Source organism: Felis catus, chromosome D2 (genome assembly GCF_018350175.1).
Source record: "Felis catus isolate Fca126 chromosome D2, F.catus_Fca126_mat1.0, whole genome shotgun sequence".
NCBI classification, from domain to species: Eukaryota; Metazoa; Chordata; class Mammalia; order Carnivora; family Felidae; genus Felis; species Felis catus.
Genome location: NC_058378.1, coordinates 48,146,995 through 48,154,391, shown reverse-complemented (window position 1 = coordinate 48,154,391; position 7,397 = coordinate 48,146,995).

Below are 7,397 nucleotides of genomic sequence, written 5' to 3'. Positions count from 1 at the left end.
CCAGCCCCGAGTCGGGCTCTGTGCTGACAGCTCAGAGCCTGGAGCCTGCTTCTGATTCTGTGTCTCACTCTCTCTCTCTGCCTCTCCCCCATTCACATTCTGTCTTTCTCTCCTTCAAAAATAAATACACATTAAAAAATTTTAAAAAAAAGAAAGAAATTCCAGTCAAGAAATAACAGGCAGAAATTAGAATGAAAATTCCAAATGAAAATTTTGGAACTGAAAAATATCATAACTAAATTTCTTAAAAAATTCAATGGATGTACTGAACAGCAGCATGCAGAAGATAAAGAAACAAATCAATGAACTCAAGATAGAATAATAGAGAGGCACCTGGGTGGCAGTGTCAGTTAAGTGTCCAACTTCGGCTCAGGTAATGATCTTGCAGTTCGTGAGTTCGAGCCCCGTGTCAGGCTCTGTGCTGACAGCTTGGAGCCTGGAGCCTGCTTCGGATTCTGTGTCTCCCTATCTCTCTGCTCCTCCTCTGTTCACTCTTTCTCTCTCTCTCTCTCAAAAATAAATAAACATTTTTAAAAATTTAACAAGATAGAATAGAAATTACCAATCTGAAAGAAAATGGACTGAAAAAAAAGATATAACCTCATGGACCTGTGGAACTATAACAAAAGATCTAACATTTGTGTCATTGGAGTCTGAAAGAGGAGAAACAGAGTGGGACTGGAAAAGGACTTGGAAGAAACAAAGGCTGAAAACTTCTTAAGTTTGGCAAACAATACCACTTACAAATTCAAGAAGATGAATAAATTCTAAATAGGATAAATTCAAAGAAATCCATACCAATACATGTCATATTCAAATTTCTGGTAATTGAAGAGAAAGAAAAATTTGAAAGCATCAAGAGAGAAACAACACATTACCCAGGGTAAAGAACAATTCAAATGACAGTAAATTTCTCATTACAAACCATGGAGGCTAGAGGAAGTAGCACAATATTTTTCAAGTGCTGAAAGAAAAGTATTATCAATACACAGAATCCTACATCCAGGGAAAATAATCTTTAGGAATGAAGGGGAAATAAAGACATTCTCAAATGAAGGAAAACTAAAAGAATTTGTCACCACTTTATCTATCCTAAAAGAATGACCAAAGGAAGTCCTCTAAACATAGGAAATGATACCTAGAGCAACCACTAAAAAGATATAAAAAGATACACACAAAAGCATTATAGATAAATAAAAATTGCATTATTAAAAAAATTCGAGTAACCCACATGAAGACAGGAAAAAGAAAACATGGAAATGAAAAACAAGCAGAAAACAAAATGTAAAATAGCACACTTAAACCCTAAAACATCAAAAATTACATGAAATATGAAAACACCAATTTAAATATTGATAAAATGGATTTTAAAACATCATCCAATTATATGATATCTATAAGCACTCACTTTGAATACAGCAATATAGGCAGTTTGAAAGTAAAAGGATAGGAAAAGACTTCCATGCAAATACTTATCAAACGAAGGCAGGAGTGGTTATATTAATATCAGACAGAGGACACTTCAGAGCAAAGAAAATGACCAAAGTCAAAGAGGGACGTTACACAATAATGAGAACATCAATATATCAAGACACAGCAATCCTAAATGTGTGCACCAAACAAGAGAGCTGCAAAATACATAACCTAAAAACTGATAGAACTGAAAGGCAAAAAAGACAATTAATAATGACATTTGGATACTTCACCATCCTTCTCTCAACAATTGATAGAACAAGTAGACAAAAAAAGAAAAATGCAGTAAGGATATAGACAAACTCAACATCATCAACCATCAGGTTCTAACTAACAATTATAGAATACCCACCCAACAACAAAGAAATCACATTACTTTCAAGTGCCTATAAAAACATGCTGATCACTTGATCTTGGTCAAGTTCTGGTGAGAGCTCTCTTCCTGGCTTGCAGACAACTACCTTCTCACAATATCACATGATAGAGAGAACTCTGGTGTCTCTACCTCTTCTTGTAAGAGCATCAGCTCTAGCAAATTAAGACTGTACCCTTATGATCTCATTCAACCTTACTTACCACCTTAAATTTCCTGTATCCAATATAGTTACATGGGGGGTTAGGGCTCCAACATATAAATTTGGGGGGACACAGTTTAGTCCATATCATGCCCTGATACTAAAACGAAAGACAGTATATAAAGAAAACTGCAGGCGGAATTTCCTCATAAATATAGATACAAAAATCTTTAACACAAAATTAGCAAGAATTCAGCAATACATACAAAGAATTCTATACCATGGCAAAATGAGGTTTATTCCAGGGAATACTGCTCAGCTAGGTGGTTCCCACTCAGAATCTTTCATGCAGTTGCAGTCGAAGGTCTCATCACTTACATGACTGGTATCTGAACTACAAAGATTCAAAGAGCTGAAGGCTCCTCCAGTATCTAGGTCTCCATACAGTTTTTCTACATGGTCTCTCTAGATGGTCTAGGTGGTGGCTTCAAAGTAGATATCTTATGTGATGGCTTCAAAGTGAATATCCCAAGAGACAGAACCAGACAGAATAAGCTATACTGCTTCTGTTCTCCTAGACTTGGATATCGTGCCACATCACTTCCACCATATTCTATTCTTTCCCTTTCTCTGTCTTTGATGATCTTTGTCATAGCCTTTTCTTAACCCCCTCAAAATTCCCTCTTCCATCCCCCATCAAACCACCACATTCTTCTTATATTCTCAGACAAAGATTCTCTTTTTTCTAGTTCTTCTTTATGGATTTTGTTTGAGACAAAGTCAGAGGAAATAGGAGGTAGCATTCACCTTTCACAACTGAAAGAGGGTTATGAAGGAGGACCAGTTTATTATTCCCAATTCTTCACCTCTTCCCTGTAATAAGTATATATCCATGTCCTTTGCCATGTGATGTAGCAGTACTTGTTTCTAGAGCAGGCCAAGTATGTTTCCTCATCCCACTGATGTAGGGCTTGATTAGTGGAATGTTAGTAGACATGATACAAGTCAAGGCTTTAAATGGATTGGTTTGGTTTGGCTTAGTTTCTTGCACTACATCCATCCATCAGCCATGAGCAGATCATGCTCCAGTTGGCCACATAGCTCTGAAATCTGAGAAGACATGTGCAGCACCCCTGAAGCTAATCTTCAGCCAGAGCCACGGCTATCATATCGCATCGTATCCAGCCAATCTACAACCTGTGTGTGAGTAAAAGACATATTTGTCCCTGAAGCTACTGAATTTGGGGATTAGTACATAATATTGCCACAGAAAAAAATTACCAAAACCCATAGTAATAGTGAGGATTTAACTCCTCTAAGTGCAAAAGAGGATGACAGCAGTCTGTTTACATTAGCAAATACTTCCTTTTATGTTTGTGGGTAAAGAATTATCAAAGTTCCTTCCTTTTCTGCATGTTGACTTGATCTTCTGTTTACTTTCTAGAATTGTTCCTCTGTAAATCTCATAAATATGAAAAGCCAATTGTGACCCATGAGTGGTTGGCTGCTTCTCCATATAAGGAACTAATACCTGATGAGAAGCCATAATTTGGGGCTTCCCTTACCTTAGAAGTCACCTGTACTAGTTTGCAAGGGATGACATAACAGTTACCACAAACTGGGTGGCTTAAAGCAACAGGAACTCATTTTCTCATAGCTCTAGATGTTCAAAGTTTGAAATCAAGGTATCATTAGAGCCATGCTCTCTCTGAAGGCTCAAGGAAAGGATCTGTCTTTCCCTTTTATAGCTTGTGGTGGTTGATGGCAGTCTTTGACACGCTCCAGTGTCTTTCTCTCTCTCTTCATCTGTATGTCTGTATGAATAGACATACAGAAGGACGCCAGTCCTCTGTAGAAGGTCCTCTTCTTAGAAGGACACCAGTAATATTGGAGTAAGGACCCACTTACTCATCTTAACTAATTACATCTGCAACAACCCAATTCCCAAGTAGCTTCACATTTAAAGTCCCAGGATAAACATGAATTTTGAAAATACATTATTCAAGAGATATTGGCCTTTGTGGGACATGTAGATCTTGTCTCCTTCCACCTGAGATGTCATCTTGGAGAGCCAAAGATAATAGCTCCTGGGTGACTATGTAGACTACTGCAAGGACAACTCCCACTGAAGAAGGATGCTTGACACTGCCCTTCAAGTAAGCTATGGTTCCTATTGTATCCTTCTAAGTGAATTCAGCCAATGATCTGAATGCTATTAAGTCTTACTTGATCACTCAGTTGGGCACCGTTACAAGTTTAACTTAACAATGTTAAGAAATTACTTTTGTTATCCATTTTACATTCTGTATGTATATGAAGCAAATGTCCAAATTGACTACAGGAAAACTGAGGGGTGCATATGTTAGCACTGTATCAGTGGGAGGTTGAATGAGGACTTCAGTCATATATAAAACCAAATCCTATTTACATAGCAGTAACAACTAAATTGTGTACTTTTATCATAAGAAATCATATGTCCAAATATTAAAAAAGACTGGAAGGGGTGCCTGGGTGGCCCAGTCGGTTAAGCGTCCGACTTCAGCTCAGGTCATGATCTCACAGTCCATGAGTTTGAGCCCCACGTCAGGCTCTGTGCTGACAGCTCAGAGCCTGGAGCCCGTTTCGGATTCTGTGTCTCCCTCTCTCTCTGCCCCTCCCCTGTTCATGCTCTGTCTTTCTCTGTCTCAAAAATAAATAAACGTTAAAAAATTAAAAAAAAAAAAAGACTGGAAGATGGACCTTATTTCCTGTTCATTTACACTGGGCCCGGGGGGATAGCCATAGCAACTGCTCACGTACTGTTAAGAACTATTTCTTTGTTTGCTATAGTTCTGTGAGTCTCATGGACACAAGCTTCACTGGCTTTCAGAACTAGGTGTTTTGGACCCCACCACTTTGGTGGGAGTCTTACAAGTTGGGATACTAAATGTTGTCCTGTTTATGGTGAGAGTACATCTTAGCTTTTCTACCCATTTTGCTGTGGGTATTTTCACATTTGCTTGATGTGTAGGAGTCCCTCAGCTAGTTTTTGGATTTCTTTCAGAGGGAATTGCTATATGTGTGGCTGTACATTTAGTGTGTCTGTGGGAGGAGGGAAGTTCAGGAGCCTCCTATGTTATCATCTGAGTCAACTCCCACTATTCTTAATCTGGACCAACCATTCTTATGTTCCACAATCACTCTTGCCCGCATGTTCTTGCCAGGAATCTAAGCCTGGAATAGTCTCTCCTTTCTCCATTCTCACTCAAAAGTAGCCCTTCTAGCCATGACTTATCCGTTAGATATCAGCTTAAATGACATTTGTTAGAGGAGGCCTATAGGTGAAATCTCTTGCTGTGGTTAAGCCTTCCCTTTGATGACATTTTACTTTCATTATTTGTTAAACTGCCTTCCCAACCACATGGTAAGATAATGTTTACCCATCTTTCTCACTGCTGTATCCTCAGGAGGTATTACAGAGATTGATGAAGACAGAATAAGTATTTGTGATAAGAGAACAGGATGAAATGGAAGTCTATAAGGAGACAGAACTGAGATAATGATAACAGTCGATCCTAGCCAAATAGTAATACCAGCAGAAAAAGAATATTTCGGGAGAAAATTATGTAGGTTTTATAACACATATTGATCCAATTAATACCCTAATAGTTGGTCTTATTTTCAATTTGTTTATACACATGGCATTATAATCTCTGAGTCCTCTCAAATCTACAATTAGCCTCCAGCAATAAGAGAACAGTGGCCCTAAGTCTTTAACCAAAGAACCAAGGACACTGACATGTAATCATGTAACTGGATCCTAAGATCTATGAAAGACCCCCAGAAAGGATGATAAGGGAGACTTTAATTCACAAAGTACCTCCAAAAATGCACATGGTTAGGTTTCCAGATGCCAAGATAATCACCTCTGATTGAAGGAGAGATAAAGGCCTTCTCCCTACACCCAGCGGTAGGTGTACCAGGAAAACAAGGACAGTCATCCTGAGATGGGATAATAAAGATAAACGAACCACTCTGAAACCATGAATCAGGTCAGGACAAAAAGTTGTCTAGAGCATTCAAAGAGATTCCTCTCCAGCCCAGTTGTGCAATGAGGAAATGTGGACACCTGTTTTAAAAGGATCCTGAAATTTGTAAGAGGAAGACTGAAAGAACTCTTAATTCTTATAAGAAATATCACCTAAGGTCGTGAGAAATAATGACAAAATCAGAATTATTGTCTCCTCACTCCTGGAGCAGAATGTGCTCTTTCCCTTGACCTGCTGTCAAGTGTCTGAGACAGAAACGGAGGGAGTAGAATTGAGATCAGAGCCCAAAGCACTCCTGCTGGAGACCATGGGAGCAACAGCAGCAGCTGCTGCATTAAACCAAACACCCAATGAAGGGAGGTCTCCATCAATCAATGCCCAAGTGGGAAACAAACTATATCACACAACTTCACAGAGAAGATTTAGTATAGGAATTGGTTAGACAAGTTTTGGAGGACCATAAGGGCATGAGGCAAACATTGAGATGATAAAGAGACAGCAAGTGCAGAAGGAAGCTTTATCTCCCGGGGCTGGAGGAACCAAAAGAGAGCTGAAAGCCGTTGTAACTGACAAGTCCAGAGAAGGTGCTCCACTGAGCTGGGTCAGAGTCCTCTGATGAGGGTGTGCTTCCTGGGTAGACTTGTTCTTCTTGTGGTGTGAAGAGACTCCACGGAGCTAGGACTCAGGCCTCTGAGGAACAGGCACTGCTCAGAGAGTGTTGCTTCCTTGGGACCTTGGACGAGACAGTTCCCACTGAGCTGGGATTCAAACCTCTGAGTAGGCAACATTGGTGAGCACATGCTAGTGTCTCTGAAGGGCTAATGAGGCTGCTCCTGCAAGTGGGAAAACTGCAGCCAGCTGCTGTTCCTGGGCCCAATCACTACTGTAAAGTTTAAAAAAAAAAAAAAAAACCAGCATCAGGGCAATGCTGACAGAAGAAGGAAGCAAGTTCCTTCTGCATCTACTGTTTCAATCTTTCTCTAGGGACCCCTCTGGGCAGAAACTCACAGAAATTCAGCTGCAAACGTGAAATATGGTTTGTAGAACCCCAGGCCCAGAGTCCAGATCTGGAACTGGAGCTGAGAGACAACAGATTAATAATGAACCAGTTGCTGCCCAAGCAACTTAAGACTTCCCCATCTAGACTAGCTCAAGTAGCTACCCCAGCACAGAGAGAAGCAGGAGAATGTGGTGTGTTTCCTGGCATGTACATCCACGTAAAAGTCATGCCGGGTAGATTAATTGGCATCCCAAGGAATCTGACTGGAGGTTGGATTAAAATTTGGGCTTTGAGATTTTACACTGTCCAGTAGAGGAACTATGGATGACAGTTTTGTTTTAGAAGGTACACATTTATGGTGCTACCTAATCACCATAATTC